The sequence below is a fragment of the Mus pahari genome, chromosome 8, assembly GCF_900095145.1.
Source record: "Mus pahari chromosome 8, PAHARI_EIJ_v1.1, whole genome shotgun sequence".
In the NCBI taxonomy this organism is placed as follows: Eukaryota; Metazoa; Chordata; class Mammalia; order Rodentia; family Muridae; genus Mus; species Mus pahari.
Window position 1 is genome coordinate 85,294,520 of NC_034597.1, and position 24,312 is coordinate 85,318,831.

A 24,312-nucleotide genomic window follows, 5' to 3' on the forward strand; every position below is an offset into this window, starting at 1 on the left:
ACACACACACACACACACACACACACACACACACACACAAAACCAAGCAGGACATTGTCAGAGAGAGCTCTTAGAATAACAACAAGCAAAATGTTCAAAGAACTCTCTGGAGAGAATGTAGAACATAGAGGTAAGCAGGCTGGAAAAGAAGCTGTATCAATCAGAACACAGCTTGGACCCATGATTTGACTTCTAGTGTGGTTGTTTGTTAATTTATTTATTTATTTATTTATTTATTTATTTATTTATTTATTTATTTATTTTAACAAACTTCCTCATACCCCTTCCTCAAAACTCCTCTCCCAGCTAGGGTTGGTTCTTGGTTAAAAGAATTACAATTTAAAGAAAGATAGACCAGAGCCTAGAATGGCTGTCTTCTGAGAGGCTCTTCCAGTACCTAACTGAGACGGACATGTGCAAAGCGGGTGTGGCCGTGGCTGTGGCCTTGTGAGCCAAGATGGCACCCTGGTTCACTGCCAAGCCCCCTGATTCCCTGCTTGATTACCAAAAACCTGATTATGTGGGAGAATATACCCCTAATCCTATAGAAGCTTGAAATCCCAGAGAAGGGGGTCCTGGGGGCAGAGATGTGGGGATGGGTGGATGGCTACAGGAGCACCATCTCAGAAGCAAAGGGGAGGAGGGAGGAGTGAAGAATTAGGGGAGAAGGGACCTAGAATGGGGGCAATATTAGAAATGTAAATAAATAAAACAATTTAATTAAAAAAAGAAATATAGATGCCACTTATATAAAAGTGAAAAGATTTGAAGATGAAGACTCTCTGATATGAAGGCAAGTTATCTTTCAGCTAATAGCCAAAATTCGAGAGGACCTACATATAATTTTATAGAATATCATGGCTATTGGAGTCTATAGAGTATTTATATAAAATAGTTTCATTTGTTAAATGAATTTCATAATACATGCCAGGAAGTTCATTTTAGAAAGCATATACTTGAACAAAATATGTCTGAAAGGTTAATCCAGACTGAGAATGATGTCATATCGATCTATTTTAATCTATCAGTCTCACACAGTTATAGAAGGCGTGATGAGTTTTCAACATTCCTAATATATTCATCCCTAGGCACACATGAGCATCTGTTCCTTATTTGGGTTTTTATTCTTATATATTAAGTTAGTTAAGCCGCTGAAGATGCATTTCTTTGGAGCCTCATTAATTTGAACTGGCTGTTGTTAACCTAAGGAAGATTGTCATAGTCCAGAGGTTACAAGTAGGACCAATCATCAAACCAAATACAAGCATGCAAGCCTCCAGTGTCTACTGATCTGCTTGTCTTGTTACCCTTCAGTGGAAGCCGATTGGCTGTGTATCATAAAAACAACAACAACAACAAAGCAGAACAAAACAAAAACAATGAAATTTTGGTAAGAATCCCATGCCCCACTTGAATAAAAATCTTCATAATAAACAAAGCAAGAAATAATCATGCTCTATGTATATTAAATTTGTCTCCTTTATTACCCTTCCAGGAAACCATGGGTTATGCAAAGATGCATGGAATTTTGTAAAGGTTGTTAACCATCTTAATGTGTTTATTTATTTTTAAATCATTGTTTTTATAGTAAATTTGGCTACAGAGCAAACAAAATCAAAGTATTTCATAATTTTTCCCATGGATTAGTCTATGCTATCATGCAGAGTCAATAGACAATTTAATTATAATTTAATCTTTCTCCTGTATTTGCACCTTGATAGATTTCACAATATTTTACTTTAATTCAAATATGTGGTCCCAAGATAACTTCAAAAAAAAAAAAAAAACCCTGAATATTACCATGTCACTTCAAAATTTTAATTTATAAGAAGATTAAATAAGCTATTCATGAAACCATTACAGAACTCTTTACAGTATATATAACGAAATCCATGTATACATAGAATTCTGATGTTTATAAATTTATTTTGAAGATGAATTTATTTTAAAAATAAACTTCAAAACTTTATAACTCCTAAATGTATCTTTTTTAAAGCATCATTTCATAGCAGAAGCAACAGTTAGACTTTCTAAATTACGTTCATAAGTCTGGGATATAATTTCTATTCCTTTTATCATGGTTATCTCCTTTGAGCAAGGTTATCTATTATTCAACTCTGAAATGGCTTTTTTTATACCTTAAACTCTTTCTTTTATCAATTTCTCTGTAAACAGGATAAATTTTATATTTACTTTTGGATTAATTATATAATTAAAAATTAATGAGACTCTATGAAAACCTTAGTGAGTTTCTTGGACAAGTAGTGGTCCTCTGTGGATCATGTTCTCATCGTAGCTCCCTGAGATTTTATAAATATTCAAGGGTATTCAAAGGTTAAAATATTTAAGTTCCTCTTGTTTCCTCTTTCCTCTGCCTAAAACCTCACATTCTCTCTAAGGTACTATATGTAATGACTGTCCCATTTAGGCCATGCTTTGTCTTCCTTATTAAACAATATTCATTAGAGAAAAGGAACCAAAACACTGGTTTATGGTTTTTTTGTTGTTGTTGTTCTGTGGTGTGTGTGTGTGTGTGTGTGTGTGTGTGTGTGTGTTGTAAAGTAATCATGAGAGAGGAGAGAGAGAGAGAGAGAGAGAGAGAGAGAGAGAGAGAGAGAGAGAGAGAGAGAGAATTTAAAAAGCTAATTCACATTGTGAAGGATTCTAAGATCTTCAAAGTAGAATTTCAGGGCAGAGGTCCAGACTGTTCAAAGGCACTTTTTGACAACATTCTCTTCTGCTTGGAAAGATTATCATTAAATTATCACCCACTTTGATGAGTCCCATCTATACTGCAGAGCCTCATCTTTATAAAGCAAATTTTATCTATTAATTGTTAATCTTTGAAAAAGAAAATACATTGGGAACATTCAAAATAACATTTGATCGACTACATGGGCACTATAACTTATTCATGTGGAATCATATAATTACCTATCTTCATTGTATTTACAAGTATTTAATCTGAAATCTGGTAATAGTTATATACGCATCATGTTGAATGTACATAGAGAGAATGAGCTGAGGACCTAATTGATGATTTTAGCAATTAACTGATTAACTGATGTAGAATTAAAATCAGATGACTTAAAGCTATTATAGCTGTGGTTATGAGCATCTTAACTACCACGCCATATTTTTTTTATCTTGACTGATGGTAAACAGTGTAATAAAATAATGACTGAAAATACATTCAAATTAGGAAGCAAATACTTTAAGGTGCAACTCTTGTTGACCAAGTATATTTATATGGATGGTTACAGCATACAGTTTGTAAAATATTCCTCAGATGAAATATAGATAAAGTCAGCCATGGTAAATTATAAAGGAATAAAGAATTTTAATAATTATTATGGAGAACTTGCCTGCTTCTTCTCATTATCTCCAGAGAACTACCAATGTATTAAGTCTTTGTCTTCCACTAAAATTTATTTTCTAAGAAGAGCTTTACACTGTAAGATACCTAAGCAAGGCCATGTACTGTGAATTGGAAGTAAGCCAAGTACAGATGGTGAGACTGTATCTAAACTGAAGAAACAGCATGCATAAAGACTCTGAGGTGTGAGATAGCATGGCCTAACCAGGGCAATGTCATTATTCATCATGTCACTACTAAGTAAAGAAATGGGCTTTAACTCTGCATAAGAGTTAATGACCCCGCAACCTATATTCAAAGATGTAATTGGCAGTCAATATTCTAAAAGTCAAAATAATTAAGCTGCTGTTCTTCCTATTGTTATAGAAACATGTAAGTTAAAAGCAAGTTAGAATTTACACTTTGTTTTGTTTGCCTTGGAAAGTAATCATACTAGACACACACACAAACACACACATGTTTTATGTGTATTTAGATGGGCTAGTATGTGTTTATACATGTGTGAGGGTATGTGTTCATATGGGTGAGTAGATATGGCATGTGTGTCTGTGTATGAGGATTCATGCATGTATTTATATATGTATATATGCTTGTATGTGTCTATGTTTTTTTGTGTTTATAAGTGTGTATGTGTATGTGTGTGTGTGAGGTGTGGTCACATGTATTTAGGTATGTGTGTGTATGTGTGTGTGTGTGTGTGTTTGCCTTTATATGTGTATGTATGCTCATGTGTGAGAGTAAATGTATGCATGTGTGTATATACATGTTTCTGAGATAATATTCCAAGGCAACCATGGAATAATGATTCTATGTTTTGCTTTAGCTGAAACTGTTTTTTGAAAGATTGAATATCTAATGACTCATAACCATTGTTACTTTGAATAAAGAAATGTTTATCTTTTAGTATCAGTGATAGAAACCATTTTACTACTGCTTATTGCATATGTTGTTAATCAATAAAATGTCAAAATCCTAACTCCTGAAACTTTTTCATTAATGATCTAAATGTTAGAGATAATTTTTTTTATATTTCTACTATTCTCAAAAATAATTGTACTGTAGTGATATAGTAACAAACACATCCTGCTACTGATACAAATTGAAGTAAACCAGTTGGAAACATAGAAGATACAGTAACTAACTGAAAAAGGTATGACCACCTTGGTTTCAACAAATAGGGTACTAGGATGCATTGAAGGGAAACTGACTACTTGACAAGATGTACTGGCAAACAAATATCCACCTCCAGGGAGCAGAAATTAGATCCATATCTTTTACTCTATAGAAAACCAATTAGATGTGGTTCAAAGACCTTAATTTAAAACCTGAACCCGTAAAACTGCTTTTGTTCTCAGTTCTTGGCACTATTTTTCTTGCTAAGAAGTTCATCAGAAGTAGCAATCAGTTCAATTTTAAACAAAGATGGGGAGAGGTTGTTTGTGTGTAGTATCTGATGTTATATTAATCAATATTGTTACCACAACTGTCTCCTTATTAATTCCAAATGTTCCTCAACTGATAGTGTTCTCTACTCTTAAATAAATTTGGCATTAAATGAGATAAAGCTCAAAGATTAGGGAGGATTAATATGAGAATGGGGTGTGTGCGTGCTTGTGTGTATATGTGTGTGTGTGTGTGTGTGTGTGTTGTGTGTGTGTATTATTCACTCTTAAGTGTGTGGAACTCACTCTTATCTATGTATGACAACGCTTCATGGGCCTTTATATTCTTTTCTTAGGCTTCAAACATGATAAAGTTTTTATCTGTGGTTTATTCTGATAGAAAAATGCTGCCTGCAAGAGACAGTGCTCTCTAGAAAGTAACTAGATGTTGGCAGAATCTAGGAATGAAAGTTTAGACAACTGATAGAAATCACTGTCATAAGCAGGATTTTAGTATGATATGAGCATTTCTTTGGTAACTTTAATGTTTGCTTTTGGAGAGGAAGGCAAATGAACTACCACAAGCCAGCATCCACACAACATGACTAGGGATGCTAAACACTACACGGTTTTCATCTCTTAACATTTTTAATCCTTTTCTGATGATAACTTAAAGGAATCAAAACTCTGCCCATTTTTCCCATTGAATGGCCATGTGTATAATAAAAGCACATCGCATGTGGTTAGTAAATAGTAGTACAGAATCAGACAGTATGAGAACATATGTTTCTCACCACTAAAATACAGTGCCTGCAAGGTAATAGTGAGTTGGATTTACAGTTACACTCTGAACAAAGACAGACAGTGTAACAAACTGACCTAAAGGCTGCCACTCTTGTGAGTCTTTCAGTAGTTGTGGTCTTCTATTCTGTGTGTGGTTCGTCTCTCTGTGATATGATATATTTACACAAAACAGATTTTCAATAATTTATTACAAACAGACTAAATGCAAGCTATATGGAGGCAATAAAATTACCAATCCAGCATAAAGTACATTAATACTAAAGCCCCTATTCTGGACAACACCCAGTCATTTCTAAGTTCCTTTGAGTGACTCTGGAATGGACACTCATAAACTCAAGCCCTCAAATCTCTCATTTCTGAAAAACACTTACTATGACAGGAACAGGACATGGTAGGTGTTCTTGCTTCTCATCAGCCTAACTTATCAAATCCTGTGTGATGCCCTGCTTGTCCTTCTCTGAAATAACTATAGGATTTGGGTGTTGGATATCTGTTCAGTGTGATGGTCAATAGAAAAGGGCATTAGATTGGTTACTAACATCATAAAGAAGGGCAATTAATGAAATATGAGAGGTTGGAGAAATTAAGAATCACAGAAAGGGGAGGAAAGAAAAGGGGAGAAAGGTAAAATAAGACAGACAGTGAGAATGACCTTGAGCACAGAAAAACCACTTTTCAGATGGTTTCAGATATTAAAATCCATTGGTTCTTCAATAATTTATTTAAGATTACACATTATAGACTCTAACTTGTAGATAGAATATTGGTTTATAGACATTCCTCCCTAATTTTAGAGCAAAGAATGTTTAAGTAACCAGCTAAAAAGGGCATATTTGATTTTAAGAGATGTTTCTTAACATGGATGGAATATTACACAACTATAAAGCATTCTAAGAATTTTGTGAATTTCTAAAACATGCATTGTTTTGAAACATCAGAAACAGTAAAACACAAAATAAACATAATGTCTAAAATATATGCTATACCTTTTAATCAATTATTTAAGATAATCAGTTTTAGAAGTTGACATAAATGACGAAAATATTTGGACTTCATTTTCAAATTATTATATACATGTGAATGTGCATATTGCTATTTCCCAGTATATGTCATATAGAAATATCATTGATTAAATCGTGATAACACTGTGTAAATCACAGTACCATTATTTTTCCCTCAGTTACACAAAATCTTCTGTGGAGTGCCCTCTTTTTCTGCTTGAGAAAGCAGAGTCGGTGCAGGGCCTTTAGTAAAGATGAAGCGCTGTGAGGCCCTTCTGTAACCGTGCTTTTTCCTCCAATGAGATCATGAGGTCAGACTGCTGCCACCTTAGATAAAAGTTGATGTAAATCCCTGATGAAATTAGATCAACTGTGATTTTCATCAAGGGTACTCTAGTGATTCAACTCTCATCATATTTACACTAAAAGATGAAATGTATAGTGTATCGCTTTTTGTTCTACCAGCATTTATTTTAAAAGAAAGTACCTTGCTTGTCTGTTAACTTAAATGTAGCTTGTTGAAGCTTGCCAAGTAAACAGAATGGAATGTTGGTCATATGGTTCTATTCTTTTAAACGTTGAACATTGTATGTGTTTTTGTGAGTTTCATGATTTATATATGCATCTTATTCTTAATAAAATATAATGCTAAAGGATACAGCATCACTTACTGCTCTTACAGAGTATCTTTGTTCTGGTTTGGAACCTATCACCTTCATTTCAAACATCCCGTGAATTGGTTTGCCAGGAATAAGGCATAATGTCTGGCCATCATAGACATCTTCATGTGTATAGGTTTCAAAACTTCATGAGAGCATACAGAAAACCACATAAACTAAACAATATGTTATTTTTATTTTTTATATTATAATATGATAATTCCATAAAATATCTATTTTAAAAATATGAAAATTATGAACAGATGATTATATACATTTATTTCTGCTAGTATGCTAGTAATTTTTCTATAAGTAATAATCATTATGAGTTGATTCCATGCAGAATTCAACTATGGACGTACAAGTTTGAAGTGTATGCCTTATAGTCAACCAGAAACACACAGGTGTGAATTACTTAAAGAAAATATTTTTGATTTACTAAAATATTACTTATAATAATTTTTATTTATTAGACAAATTTGAGTTTTTCAACCTGTATTAAAAACTCATAAGTCTTGTATCATTTTCCTTTTCTGTATTTGCTTTTACTACTTTTGAATATTATTTCCCAGGGTTTTGCTCTGTTTCCTAAGACATGGTGATGCGTGCCTTTAATCTAAATACTACAGAAGTAGAAGATATCAGATATCTGTGAATGTGAAGCCAGCTTTGTCTACATAGTTAGCTTCAGGACTTCCAGGACCACAGAAAAAACTCTGTCTAAATAATACCAAAGACATGTATGTATGTATGTATGTATGTATGTATGTATGTATCTATCTATCTATCTATCTATCCATCTATCCATCTATCTATATAGGTGTGTGTGTGTATATACATGTGTTTATGATTTGTGAAATATTTATTTTTCAGGAACAATAAAATACAAAATAAACATAATTCCTAAAATACATGGTATACCTTTTTACCAATTGTTTAAGAAAATAAAATTTAACAATTTGACATAAATGACAAAATACTAGGGCTCATTTTCAAATTATGATATGCGTGTGTGTGTATTGCTATTTCAAAGTAAATATTGTTTAACTGTATTGTTCATTAAATCATCATAATATATGCGTAAACCACATTACTATTACTTTTGCCTGTTACACCAAATCTACTGTGGGATGTTCACAGTTTCCCTTTTTTCTCCTTGAGAAAGCAGAGTCAGTGCACAAAGGGACACACAGACACACAGGTCTTTATCATTCATCAAAAAATGAGTAAAATGGCTGTGTTGTTTATCTTTGAGTACTTTGGGAAATGAAATGTGACAATATAGTTTTACAGTTTGCCCATTGATGAAGTGTTTAGGTACTGTATAGGATATAACTACATAACTATCTGTCTGTCTGTCTGTCTGTCTATCTATCTATCTATACAGATAAAAACTCAATGTCTATCATCACCTATGTTGTAAGGAACATGAAAGTGCACATTTATGTTTGAGACTATGTATTCCTTGAATATTTAAGACATTGGGGGTGAGGGGTGGCATAGGAGTGTATAAATACAGTGGATATTGCCCAGGCTTCTTTTTATGTCAAGTTGATACAAGTTGCACTCACTAGAGAAAAGGGAACCTCAAGTTAGAAAATGCCTACATAAAATTGAATGGTAGGCAGACAAGCTTGCAGGGTGTTTTCTTGATTAATAATTGCTCAGCTTATTGTGGGTGCAGACTTATTTGGGCTGGTGGTCCTGAGTTCTATGAGAAAGCAGACAGAGGAAACCATGAGGAGCAAGCCATCAAGCTGCACTCCTCCGCCATCACCTCTGTATCAGCTCCTGCTTCCAGGTTCCTGTGCTGTTTGAGTAGCTGCCCTGAATGTTTTAGATGATGAACTGTGATATGAAAGTGAAATCAACACTTCCATCTCTAAGCTGCTTTGGTCCTGGTGTTTCTTCAGATGAAGGGAAATCATAACTAAGATGTCATCTATGACATTCACAAAGTCAAAAAATACAGTTAATAAACGGAGAAAAGCATAATAAGATATAATAGAGTAACTGACTGATTATGTGCCTACAGTCATTTAATTTTTCGCTTCATTATGTCTAAAAATATTTTATTTCCTCCATTTAGTTTTAATTTAGGCCTAGTTAAAATTTATTTTAGAAATACATTTTGGAAAATGAATTATATTAATGGTATTAAAATTATCATTAGTTACAATCCAAAAATTTAAATATATATCCATTGATTATTTCTTTAACAGTCTACTCTATTTGATTTTAGGATTCCATTTATATAAAAGACAACTAAAATCAGTTCATGGATGCTACATTGTCTGAATTCTTGTTAAAATACTATCTGATTAAAGACTGATATTTATTTAATGTGTTTTTGCTGTTAATGTTGTTGATATTGTTGTTGCCAGTGTATGTTATGTGTGTACAGGTGACATGTACAATAGAAGATGTCAAATCCCCTAGAGCTATAGGTGGTTGTAGCAGCCAGATGTGCATACAGGGAACTGAACTCAGGTCCTCTGGAGAACAGTAAGTGTTCTTAAGTACTAAGCCATTTCTCCGGCTCTTGACACTTTTTTTTAAATTAATCATTCTATTCGTTTACATCTCAAATGATATCCCTCTTCCCAATTAGCCCTCCACAAAACCCCTCCTACATCTGCCCTCTCCACCCTCCCCTTCGCCTCTATGAGGGTGTTTACCCACCCACTCACCCACTCCTTCCCCACCCCTCCAGCATCCCCCTATGCTGGGGAATTAAAAATCCACAGGACCAAGGGCGTACCCTCCCACTGATGTCAGAAAAGGCCTTTGCTCTGGATTCTCACCCACTCAAACCACACCCAGATGCAGCTTGACACCCAGGAGTTCTAACATCCAGGATCACAGGAAAACAGGATCATAGGACACTAAGTTTTTTAATTGAAATGTTTTTTCCAGTATATATTTTGCAAAGTTTTCTCTTCTACTATATAATATATTATAAAATGTAAATATATAGTGTGTATGATACTATAAATGATGGTATAATGTTATATATTATACTTTATAATTAAAGTATAATGAGACTAAAAACATTTCATATCATCAAAATGATACATGTGACTAGCCATTTTTAATTGGATGTTGTTAATAAATCCCTTAAAATTATATTGATCATGAATTGCTTAAAATGCTATCAATCATTCTGTTATTCTTAAACCATCAAAGTTGCAAAGTGAATTGTATTTTATGAAGAGTAGGTAGAGAAATGTACATAGCAAAATGTGGGAAAGTTTAGTGTAAATTCTCCATTTTATGAAAGAATTTTCTTTATATTTATTTACTGTTTCATTACAAGTTGGATCCTCTAGGTACGTTTTCCAAGGTTTATATTATTTCCAATTAAAGCTCAGGCAAAAAAAAAAGTAATAATTTTAAATCCATATGGGATCCTAAAAATTTGTAAATAATTAAGTTTGATTCAAGAGTGTATCCTACTGTATAAAATAAACATAATAAGGCATATAATGTAGAAAATGTACTTTTCAATAGTTTTTATGAACACATGAAACAAAAGTTTCATAATAATTTAATCACAAAAACTACCAAGTGCAGACATAAAACACTAATTACTGTGTGCAGCACACAGAACTGGAACAATATTTGTAAGAATTTTCCATTAAGAAGCCACTGTTAACAATTTCATCTCTCATTTTTTCTCTTATAGCACAGACATCCCTAGGGATTTTTCTTTCTGTGTACAATATGCTGAGGACAGGAGACAAAACCTCTGCTAGCTAGATGATTTTCACTGTAGGGCTGTCCTTAAAATGTCTTGTGTTTTAAAGATCCGATGGCTGTTTATGTTTGTTTCTTTCATGCACGCTTTGACAAGTGAGGCATAAGCTATATCTATACTAATTTTTTTGATGCTCATTACAACACAACACAGTTCTTTTGTGGGCTAACCTGGACAAGAGTTGGAATTATCTTCTGGGGTTATAAAGAATGTCAAAGTGAAAAGAAATTCCTTATTAAAAATCAGTGAAAAAATAAAATGCAAAAACACAGAGATCTGATAAACATTGAGAAAAATATAATTCATTGTACATAGATAAACAACTTCAAAATGCTTCTTTAGCCAATATAGGCAAATACGGTAGCACTGTCATCTGCATTTGGGGACTGGTCATAAGTGTATTATCAAGTACATATAATAAGTTAATTTTATACAATAAATTCAAAGTAGATTAGTTTAAAATCAGTACAATTATTTTAAGAAATCAGGATCAGAAACAACATAACATAAGTAAGTCACAAAATAATCTCCTTCAGTCAGAGACCATCACCAGAACAATTTATAGCAGGGTTGATGATAAACAGAACAAGCTGCCTCCATGTAATACTGCAAATGATAAAATGTGATACATTTGCATGCTTAGCTACTTTACAAAGTTTCCTAAAATCTTTAATAAAAAAACTCTACACATCTATTAGAAACATACTATCAAGATTTAATTAAGACTGAAAATAAATGTTTCAAGGAATGAAAATCACACAAAACTAGAGAAAACCAGAGGATTTGGAAATATAAGTGATATATTAAAACATATTAGTTTCATAGTAAGTAAGAAATGTATAGCTCCTATTCACAACAACAATAACAAAAAACAGACATATTGGACTAGTAACCAAAATTCATAAGGACTAAAGAGAGACTGGAGACAGCAGGAAGGATATATATATCTAACCCAAGAATGGTTTGCTGAAAAATGACAGAAATCCTGGTACATCTTGGAAAAGTGCCTTGCCTGGAAACACTTTAAAGTAAATGAATTCCTCTTAAAGTCAGAGGAAGCAAATCTTGGTGGCTAGGTGGAAGATTGTGGCATTGCTGGAAACACTTGTGTCAGCATCATTGACTGAGACACAAATACTTGTATATTCAGATAAATCTGTGTCTAAATGGAGAAATCAAAGGAAAGTTCCGATTTTGATGTGTTGGCTCTTAAGAACATCCACAGTAGGTAATGAAAACAGATGGTACATGTGATATCTTGGTTTCAGCAAAACAAGTAAGAAACAGTACCAGATGTCCAGCACGTGAGGATGAAGGTTACATAGAACTTTGTTCACAGAGATATGCTGAACACCATAAATATGAGTTACCTTCAGGCCAAACGAAGGCATACGGCAGATGCTTGCCTAGCTTTGACAGTTTTTCCACTTGGTTTATATCTTCAAATACTGAAACAGTTCATCTATGTATTAAGAAATCCTATATGAGATAATCAGAATTACGCTATAAGATTTTCCTTGGTTTTTCCAATGTCACCTAAAATGTATCAAATTTTAAATCCAGAAAAATCCCTTCCTTTAATTAGAGAAAAACAAAATGTTTGTTATTATACTAAGTATGATTTTGTTTTTATTTTACAAAGCTCATTAAATAGACTTGGTTTATACCCAATTTTGCCATGTATACTTTGCTACCAAACTGGTAGTTTAGCTTCTCACCTCTGGTTTCTGAATTATGGTTCTGTACCAGGTCTTATTTTATCTACTATTCTTCAGATTTTTTAGAACACTTTGCCCTATGTGAGATCTCTACTGTTCTAATGAACCAGAAGAACAGCAACAGCAAGCAGCTGTGTGGTTTCCACATGCTATATACAGTGCTAAGCTTTATTAATTCTCATAAGATCACAAGCTAGTCTTATTAGTATTTGTTGTTTATAAACAAAGGAAATGCAGGAACATGCCCATGTGTATATAGCTATTAAAACTGGCTTATTGGGTCTAGAATCTCTGCACATTTCTCCACCCCCAGTATTGCCTCCTGGAAGACAAATGATTAGAAAAGGCATTCCAGTGAACTTCACAAAATGTCCTTATTTTGAAATCACTCAAGTAATAAACAGTTAAGACTACAAACTTAGGCCTGTAAGATGACTCAGAAGATAAAGGCACTTGATGTCAAGCCTAATGATGTGACTTTGGCCTCTGGGACTACAGGGTAGAAGAAAAAACAAATAGACACATAGACACAGAAACTTACACCAACCAAAGACTAAAGAATGTCCTTGACTCTGACCACCTAAAGGACAAAATCCAAACAACCCCCAAACCCACAAACAAAAATGCAAAACATTAAAATATCACAAACAAACCCAAACATTGTAGACCCAGATTCAAGTATATTAGGAGAAATACAATGAAAAAACTATGAGAAATGTCCCTAAAGAAAGGTGATTTCTTAATTCATTTCTTCAATTTCATATGCTACATAATCACTTGAATAAATTGAATTTTGAGTCAAAAATTTAAAAACGATGTTTATTATCTAGCTACATCTAGTAATATTCTCTTGTATCTATCTTCCACTGCCCAGAAACTGAGATCTGCATTTTTGTGGGCACCTAATCATTTTACCAGCTGAGCCATTTCATCGTCATCTCTAGTGTTCATTCTCGTGTTTCTCTGTGAAGAAATATATTGATTGGCCAATCCTATATATTCTGCCCCAACACATCTTGCAGGCAGGACAGATTGTAGGTGGAGGGTTTAGTGTATGGGTTGGCATCTAGGCTTCTTTTCTCATACCCTGTGGAGTATCTTCTCCAACCAAAAAGAATAGAATGTGGAGATGAAGTCTCCAAGCCCTTACCAGCTCTGCCTCTTGGTTTGCTTGGAGCTTACTTAGTTTCAGAGGTGATGTCCATTGTCATGACAGCAGAGAGCATGTCAGCAAGCAGGCAGTCATTGTTTTGGAAGAGAAATTGAAAATTCTACATCTGGATCCATAGGCACCAGGAAGAGACAGATTCTCGCACTAGATTGGGCTCTCAACACTCCAAAGCCCATACTCCAAAACACACTTTATCCCATAAGCCCACACTCTCTCCAACAAAGCCATACTTCTGTTTTTTCAATTTATTTTTATTTGTAATTCCTTTTTTTACACTCCATATTCCATTCCCTGCCCCTCCCCATCCACCCTCCGACTGCTCCACATCCCACACCCCCTACCCTCCCCACCCCATTTCCATGTGGATGCCCCCACCCCCTACCCCACCTGACCCAAATACTTGCACTTTCTAAACAATCCAGTATAGGAGTTTGTGGGATCCAGTCTTATCCAAAACACCACAGTCATTATAATTAAGAAGAAAAATATCTACAGCTAGAATAAGCTAGCTTAGTGAATATTTTATGTTTGTTACGAGACACAGAATATTCACAAATATTGTTTGCTAAAATAAGTAGTGATTTCTTTTATTACTTTTCTATCCCCTCAATTCAGTACAGATAATAAAATAATATTTTTGTAATGGTTTCAAGTTTAGTTTTAATGACAAAAAAAAACACCCTCTTTAGATCTTAATTATATTTAATATTTATTCTAATTTACTGTTTAGTCAAAAACATTAGCTGAGTATTTTGTAAATTCTTAACATGTTTTAATAAAATTGTGTTAACATAATGATATTGGAAGAACTCAGAGATTATAGTATGCCCCACTTTTATAAATACTAGGCCAGAAAACACATTTATTTTTAGATTTAACAATTAAGTTCTATGGACTTTGGGGATATGTTACAGTTTTCTATTACTTTCCCAGTAACTGTAAAGTACTTTATTTAGAAAATGATTTTTTCCTCTTCCTTCCCCTTCTTTCCCTAGTTCTGCAACTCTGAAATAATGAAGTAATATTTAATTATTTAAATGAAGGATCAGCTAGCGAGGCCATGGAACCATATTCTAGATGCTTATTCTCAACGCTCATTCTTAACCCACAGAGAAGCGTAGCTCTCACCCCTATTCATATCAGCTGATTCCTGTAGCAAATGCAGATCTTTACAGAAAACCATGACTCATAAAATGCAGAGCACAACTACCTATGGGATGCCCATTACTAGTTAATAAATCCACAACATGACACTACATATTAGGCTCAGTATATATCATGGGAGATGGGGCAGACAAATGGAAAGAGCTAGAAGATCAGGACTTGAGGAAAGACCTTCATTTCTTTAAAAACAATGATTAAAATAAGAAAATAGTTTTAAAGGTACAGGAATTGGAGCACAGTAGGAATGATGAATCTATCTAGAGATGGTTGGGAGGACAGGTCTTATGGACAGTGTCTTTTGCTTTACAGAATCTTTGTAATTTTATGAGGTCCCATTGAGAGTTTTGCTGGGTATAGTAGCCTGGGCTGGCATTTGAATTCTCTTAGGGTCTGCATAACATCTGTCCAGGATCTTCTGGCTTTCATAGTCTCTGGTGAGAAGTCTGATATAATTCTAATAGGCCTACCTTTATATGTTACTTGTCCCTTTTCCCTTACTGCTTTTAATATTCTATCTTTATTTAGTGCATTTGTTGTTCATATTATTATATGTCGGGAGGAATTTCTTTTCTGGTCCAGTCTATTTGGAGTTCTGTAGGCTTCTTTTACGTTCACGGACATCTCTTTCTTTTGGTTCGGGAAGTTGTCTTCTATAATTTTGTCGAAGAGATTTGCTGGCCCTTTAAGTTGAAAATCATTCTCATCTACTCCTAGGGTTTCTATATCCAGAGTTGTTTCACTTTGGGTTTTTTTTGTTTGTTTGTTTGTTTTGGTTTTTTTGTTTGTTTGTTTCCACATCCCTCTTTAGGTCTTGGATGGTTTTGTTCAATTCCAACACCTGTTTGGCTGTGTTTTCCTGTAATTCTTTAAGGGATTTTTATGTTTGCTCTTTAAGAATGATGTTTAGCAGTGCTTTCCTGTTCTTTAAGGCTTTACCTGTTTAGCAGTGTTCTCCTGTGATTCTTTAAGGGCTTCCACCTGTTTAGCAGTGTTTTCCTGAAACTCTCTAAGGGATTTTAGTGTTTCCTCTTTAAAGGCTTCTAGCTTTTTACCTGTGTTTTCGTGTATTTCCTTTTTAAAGTCTTCCANCATCATCATGAGAAGTGACTTTAGATCCATGTCTTGATTTTCTGGTGTGATGGTGTATCCAGGACTTGCTATGGTGGGAGAGTTTGGTTCTGATGATGCCAAGTAAACTTGGTTTCTGTTGCTTCTGTTCTCACGCTTGCCTCCTTCTATCTGATTATCTCAAGTGCTTGCTGCCCTCAATATATCTGATTGGAGCCTGTCCTTCCTATAATCCCAGCTGATTCAGGTCTCCTCAGAGTCAAGCTCTCTCTGTGATCCTTTCTTTGATTGCGAGCTCCCGTGAACCTGATATTCTGGGTGTGTCAGAGTTCTTGGCAGTCAAGCTCCTTTGAGACCCTCAAATACTGGTGTGACTCAGCTCCTGTTATCCTGGGATCCTGTTGCCTAAGATCCTGGGCGTGTTATAGTACCTGGAAGTGGTGTCTCCTTTGAGGACCTTGGAGCTGTCTGGTCCAATTAAAACCAAGGTTAACCAGCACTGATCTAAAGGAACCCAAGCCTCTGGTCAGGAAGGGTTCTGGTGTCCTTGTTCCTGTTGTCACAGGCCCTTCATAATTGGATTGGAGCAGATGTAGTGTTCCACTCACCAGTGATCCTAAAAACGCGTGGGCAGTCCTCTAGGGAGCGTGGGGGTGTCCTAGGTGCCCCAGCGCTGGCTCTGACCGGAAGGGACTTGTGCCCCTGGTCAGGCTGGTTCTCTGCTTCCCTAGGGCTGTCTCCGGTCCCACGTGCGATTGCATTGGAACAGATGTAGTGTTCCACTCACCAGTGATCTTAAAAACGCCCAGGCTTCCTCTTTCCTTAACATGAAGATTTTCCTATCATGCCCAAAAGACTACAATTTAGGGCTGAAGGCTCCAACCCTGCATCAGTTCAACTATTTTACCTTCAATGAGTTACTCTTGGAAACGGAACACACTATTAGTTTATAGAGGGCAACCTTCTGACTCTCCCCTCAGAGATTGGGAATCCTCATGGAAAGGGGAGAGGGAAGACTGTAGGAGTCAGAGATGGAAGGCAACCGGAGACTACAGCCCACTGAATAAACTAAGCAGGGCTCCCATGGGCTCACAGAGATGGAAATGGCAAGCACTGGCACTGAATGGTTTGCATGAGCTCCTCAGCCTATGCATATTGCTGTTAGCTTGGTGTTCTTGTGAGACCCCTAATAGGGGGAGCAGCTATGCCTCTGTTTGGCTTTCTCTTGAGACTCTTCCTCCTATTGGATTGCCTTGGCCACTCTCCACAGGAGGGTTTTCACCTTGTCTTGTTGTGTCTTGTTTTATCTTTACTTGATGTTGTCTCTTGGAGACTTGCTGTTTTCTGAAGATTTAAAGGAGAGGGAGTGGATCTGGGAGGGAAGGGGGTAGAGGTGAGTTAGGAGGAGTGGAAAGAAAGGAAGTATTGTTAGGGAGAAGAATAAAAAAACAAGCCTTTAATTAATGCAAGAAAAATTTCAAATTGTCAATTATTGTAATGATTACTGTCTATTCCCTAAATTCACATGAGAGAAGAGAAACAATCAAAAGTTACTTCAAGAATCATTTAACAGATTCTGTTCCTTTTGGCAATAAATGTAAAATTAATTAATAATTGGATATAATGAGAACTTTCTGCAATATTAGTTTACCTAAAGTCAAATTGTACACACTTTTAGTTTCTCTCAGTTTCTCTCTGTCTATCTGTCTCTCTCTGTGTTTCTGTCTCTATCTCTCTGTCTCTGTCTGTCTGTCTCTGCCTCTGTTTCTCTCTCTCCGTTTCTCTCTGTGTTTCTCTCTGTGTCTGTCTGTCTGTCTGTCTGTCTCTCTCTGTGTGTGTGTGTGTGTGTGTGTGTGTGTGTGTGTGTGTGTGATCCAAACTAATGGACCTAGTATGGATCAGTTTAGATCACAAGGACCTTGACCTAATGAATGGATTAATAAATTAATAGCAGTGGAATTTTGGGGATCACTGATGGATCAGTTTAGATCACAAGGACCTTGACCTAATGAATGGATTAATAAATTAATAGCAGTGGAATTTTGGGGAGTTGGTAGAAAGTAGAAAACAGGGTGTAGTTGGGAAAATATGGGCACACATTTAAACATTAAATTAATATTTTTCTCTGGTCCCTCTAGTTGTTTTGATAATTGTTGTCATGCTTTGTTTATACCCTCCTCTAAAGTATTAGTAAGGAAGACTTATTCTCTGAAAATGAAATGAGGAAAACTCTAAAGCACAGGTTTTAGTATGATGTATTTTTACAAAGAGAATGACTAATTTGCCTAATAATGATGCAGGTGTATTACGCTGTCTTATAAATAAGTCACAGTTATTTAGTTTACAGCGTATATTTTCTGCTTAAACGCCTGTATTTCTGCTTCCCTTTTGGCAGGGGGCAGGCTGTCCTGCCTTGCTATAATGTCTTTCTTACTTCATATCCAAGAGAATGGAGATTAAAAAAAAAAAAAATCATGGACTGTTATCCAAAACAAAGCAAATACTTTCTCCATTTAAGTGTTCACATAATTTGCTAGAGTAGGTAAAGTAACTAACTCAATTACCTACATAAACAAAAACACTTAGTAAGCATTTAATATGTTGGTATTTCATATCTGATGATACAAATTTGAATTACTTTAACATGTGAGGTGTTAGAAATTAATTGTTACATGTATTGCTTTACAGAAGTGAATCATCTCTAGATATCAATCTCACATTCTTTTCCACTTCCTGAAGATGCCACATATGGTGTCTTAATGGAGTGGATGCTGCTTATATATATTGTAGCAAGCTGTATGTATTAATCAATTAAATATGGACTCTGATATACCTACTATCAAAATATATAAATTTGGAACTTAGTGCTTACTATTACTGTAATTATTAATTTTAATCTTAACTCCTTAATGTCTGAAGTACATTATGTAATATTGATTCTGTAGGCATTCATAGTCCTAAAGTAAATAGGAAAATATAATTAACAATATCTTTACTAGTGTTTAAAATGTATTAAATGAACAATTTTATATGTGTTAATCAATTACTATCCCTTTACTATACTTTATCCAGAAGATTCCTTAAGTACATATTGCTTTTATTGTTACATCATAAACTATATCTTCTTTATTAACAATGTGATAATGTTATTCACTCAATTGGGCTTTAATATAGCAATGTGGAAAATTTTATTTTTGTTTATTTTTAACTAGTATCCCAAGAAATATTCTGATTACATATCTGAAAGTATGTGAATGTTATGTATCATTTCTTCTCTCTCCTGGGTACCATATTTTCTTATCTATCTACGCTTTTATGCTCTAATACATGGAAAAGACTGTTGGTCAATTAAAAGCTGAGAAGAAGGCATTTTCGTTCTGTCATTTCAAATTCAGACAGAAGAAGAAAGGGCTCAGCTCATTAAAGCAGAGATCCCATTTATTTTCTAAGTCTATCAAATGTGCCTATAATACAAATGCTGCCAGGGACTTCACAGACTTTGTTTCTCTGGAGAGTAGACTGGACATTGTAAATAAGCTAATTAGGAGCTATAAGTACTAGCCTGTGTTCTTTTGTGAGCAGTGATTTTTAGCCCCCTGTAAAGACTGTTACAGAGCATTTAAATTAAACAGTGTAGTAGCCTAAGATGAATCTTCTAAGATGGATCTTTGGTGAAAATTGTTGCTATGTTTTGTTATGGTCTTCTCTAAAGCATTGGTAGGGAAGACTTATTCTCTAAAAAATGAAACAAGGAATTTTAATACAAAATATTTTACAGCATGAGTAATTTGCCTAATAATGATGCAGGTGTAACATGCTATCTTTGTTGTAAATAAGTCAAACTTACTTAGTTTAAACTCTATCTTTTCTGCTTAGATACATTTTGTTATTACTTAATTATTTAATTTATGCACATCCCAAATGTTGTCCCCCTTCCCTTCTGTCCTCACAGAGTTCTTCCCCCATCCCCTTTCTCCTTCACCTCTGAGAAGAACCCTCCAGGTACTGCCCTCCCACCTGCAGCATCAATTCTCTACATGATTACGCACATTTTTCCACTGTTGCTGGACAAGATAGCCCTCTGCTACATATGTGCTGGGGGCCTTGGACCAGCCCATGTAAGCTATTTGGTTGGTGGCTCAGTCTCTGGAAGCTCTCAGGGGTCCAGTTCAGTTGGTATTGTTGGTCTTCCTCTGGGGTTGGCATCCACTTCAATTCCTTCATCCTTGCCCTAACTTTTCAATAGGGTTCCCTGACCTCCATCAATGTTTGGTTGAGAGTATCTGCCTCTGTTTTAGTCAGATGCTGACAGAGACTCTGGACTCACTTGGCACTCATAATGCTTCCAAGTCTACTCCTAAACTCCCTGACTCAGCTATACAAATGCTGGAGTTAGAGAATAAGTCATTATGTGTGGCAAGTACATTTGTATTTCTTAAATGGTCTGTGTTTTTATTATAGTCATTTGCTTTATTTATGTGACACCAATAATACTAGAATGACTCCTACAGGTTTCTACTCTGGGTGCCCCTAAATGCAAAATAAATTTATCTTAAAGTACAAATATTCCATACATTACATATTGTATACTTCTGGTTTGTTAAATTTTGCAGTTTGGCAGGGGAAATCACTGTTTTCAAATTATTTATCTAAAGATTTCTAGAATTGTGAATGTTTGAAATACAGTCAAGGATATCCTCATCAAGAAAGGCCTATGTTCTACACTAATTAAGATATTCTGGCAATATTGTTCTTATATATAATATTTCAGGAGACAACTAAAATTTAGAGGTTTTAATTTGAGGATTTTCCACAAATGGACAGTATTTACATGATTAGATAAACATGAGACTTTGAAGAGGATGGGTGGCAGGTTATGATAAAACAATTTTGTCACTTTGGCAAGTGTGATGGACTTGTGAGTGCTAGTATTGTCAAATAGGTACAATGTAACACTAGGATAAGGATAAGAGTCTCAATGAAAGGATTATCCAAGTCAGGTTGTCCTATGCATATGTCTAACGGAGGTGTTCTTCATTGTATTAATTGATGTGGAGAGATCTAGTCCATTGTGGGTGGAACCCTTTCCTGAGTTTGAGTCCTGAAATATGCAATAGCTGGTAAAACATGAAGAATAGTAAACACACAGGTCCATTTATTTCTTCCTTTTCTTGATTGGATTTATACCACAAACTGCTTCAAGATTTTTGTTACCTTAGCTACATGCTTGAATGAACTACAACCTGTGAATACAAGTAAAAATAAACCCTTCCTCCCCTAAGTTATTTTTTAAAGGTGTATTTTATAACAACAAAGAATTTAGTAATTTTACTAGCTTTTGACTATGAACTCTAGTTAATGCTTTAGATTTAATTTCATGGTACAATCCATTACTAATATTCTCCTAATATTTATATTATAGGTTCTTTTTGTGTTATTTTACTGATATCTTTATTTATAAAATTAGGTCATTGACCTCTGAATAATTCTGATATTTTAGTATCACTACCATTATAATTTTGTAAGAATTCCTTTATCAGCATCACTTGAATATTGATATACATAATAAATATTGATTGTTATTTCTCAAATTATTTTGTGATACAAATTAAAATTATTTATCAAATAAACAAAATATAAATGATTTAACCCTTTCATAATTTTCACTGAGTTTTTCTTATATATGATCATTATATTACATGTACTCAAAGAATACACTGGAGTTATTTGAAAAAAAAATTTTTCATACTAACATCAATTATGTACCTCTTGTCCCTTTGGAGCACTCACTAATCCCAGGAAACTATTACTGATGTATTCTTTCAAAGAAGCTCATCGTTCACCATTTTGTTAAGGGAGATCATGAGCAGATGAGGGATGCTCTGCCTGGTTTCCTTGCAGTGGGTAAAGTGATACGTACCCAGCAGAAAACCAATGGCAATGTCAATATTAATGTCAATGTTAATGACACTTTGTTCCAGTGTTAAGATCTCATGTAAATTCTCACTTTCTTAAGACAAATCTTTGTTAGATCTATTCATTCCTTCATTCATTCAGCATGTGTGCAGTGAGTTAGTGTGTTCAGTGAGTTTGTGTGTGTGTGTGTGTGTGTGTGTTGGTTTAACATTTTCTAAAGATAATAATCAACATTTAAATTAAGCACTGTTCTAACTTATAATATTTTTTCCACTTTGTTTTCATAAAATATTTGAACTGCTTGTGCTTAAAACCATCTCTTCGGACTGGTGAGACGGCTCAGAAGTTAAGGGCACTGTCTGCTCTTCCAGAGGTCCTGAGTTCAAGTCCCAGCAACCACATGGTGGCTCACAACCATCTGCAATGAGATCTGGTGCCCGCGTCTGGCTTGCAGGCATAAATGGAGGCAGAACACTATATACATAAAATCTTGCCTTCAGTTTATTACATAAGATTATGTAAGCATTTCCAAACTGTTAATATGTTATCTGCTTCACTTCTATTTGTTTAAATTACAATTGAAGACTGGGCAAGCTGTGACAAACCTTTAATCCTAACACTCCTGAGGCAGAAGCATATGAGTTCAAGGACAACCTGGTCTACATAATAAGTTCCAAACCGGCCAATGATGTATTGAATTCCTGTCTCAAAAACAAAACAAAACTATTTTTAAAATTATAAATAAAACAAAAATATTTAATTAATTGCAAAAGAAAAAATAATATCTGCATTAATCAACCTTTATTACTTCGTAAGAATCAGCTTAGATGTAGCTAAGAATAAAAAACTGAAAATAGGCAAAAGCTACCATTACTTGTAACTCGTATAGAGTAAAAGTAAAAATTATATTTGAAACTTGCTAACAAAAGCAGAATATTCTCTCATCTGCCAGCATATTCTCTATATGTTCTCCCTAATTTTGCTTATACATTTTACCTCTTATTATTCCTGCATTTTATACTTTCTTAACATAAGAAAACATGCATGTATATACCTCTAATTTCTACTAACAGACAGAGGGTAGAAGAAATGCACCAATAGAATGATCTAAATACACTCATATATTTCTGCATACATTTTTGTTATTTATTTATTTATTTATTTATTTATTTATTTATTTATTTATTTATTTATACTTGTTTTGTTTTTCGAGACAGGGTTTATCTGTATAGCCCTGACTGTCCTGGAACTCACTCTGTAGACCAACTGGCCTCGAACTCAGAAATCCACCTGCCTCTGCCTCCCAAAGGTTGGAATTAAAGGCGTGCAAACAAAGACTGTATCCATGGATATGCCCAAGTGGACACCAGGCTTCAGTCCTACACCAAAAACTATAGATGCCTGAGGAAATCCAGGATCAGCGAGGTGAGTGTCCTATTCCATGAAAGAGCACATGAAACAGTGTCCAGTGGGTGCTGAGCATCCAGACGAGAAAACATACAAATAAGTAAAATTATACAAACCCAGAAGTTTATGTTTACACATGTGTGTGTATAGAAATACATATATATATACATATGTATATAAAATAAATATATAAATACAATAATAATGAAAGAAGAAATCATGAACTTGGAGAAAGATGGGAAGGTATATCATATGGAAAGTGTTGGAAGGAAGAAAGGGAAGAAAGAAACGTAATTAAATTATAATCTAAGAAAACAAAGTAGAGAAAAAAAAACTTGTAAGGTCTGCCTTTTCAGATTATTCAAGCCTCTGAGTTCAACATTCCTTCCTCCAGGGTACAGAGAAGGGGCCAGTGGAAGTAGATAGCAAGCCATAGTTAAAAATCCATGCACTCTATGTAGCAGGGAATGACCTAATCAGTCTTCAATGGGAGGAGAAACCCTTGGTTCTGTGAAGTCTTTATGCCCCAATATAGGGGAATGCCAGGGCCAGAAAGCAGGAGAGGGTGGGTTATTGAGCAGGGGGTAGAGGGAGGGGATAGGAGGTTTTCAGAGGGGAAACCAGGAAAGGGGATAATATTTGAGATAAAAATAAAGAAAATATCTAATAAAAAATCTGTGCACTCATATCATAATGTCAGAAATAATTATTTATCTTATTTTATGGTAGGATATTTGAAAAATAGAAATATATATATATATGTATATATGTATATATATATAATTTATATATATATAAAATCTATTTTTAAAAAGTTCTCAATTTCTGTGCTTTCTTTAGACATTTCTCATTTCTAGTACTTGAATTCTCAGAAATAATCTTTTTCCTT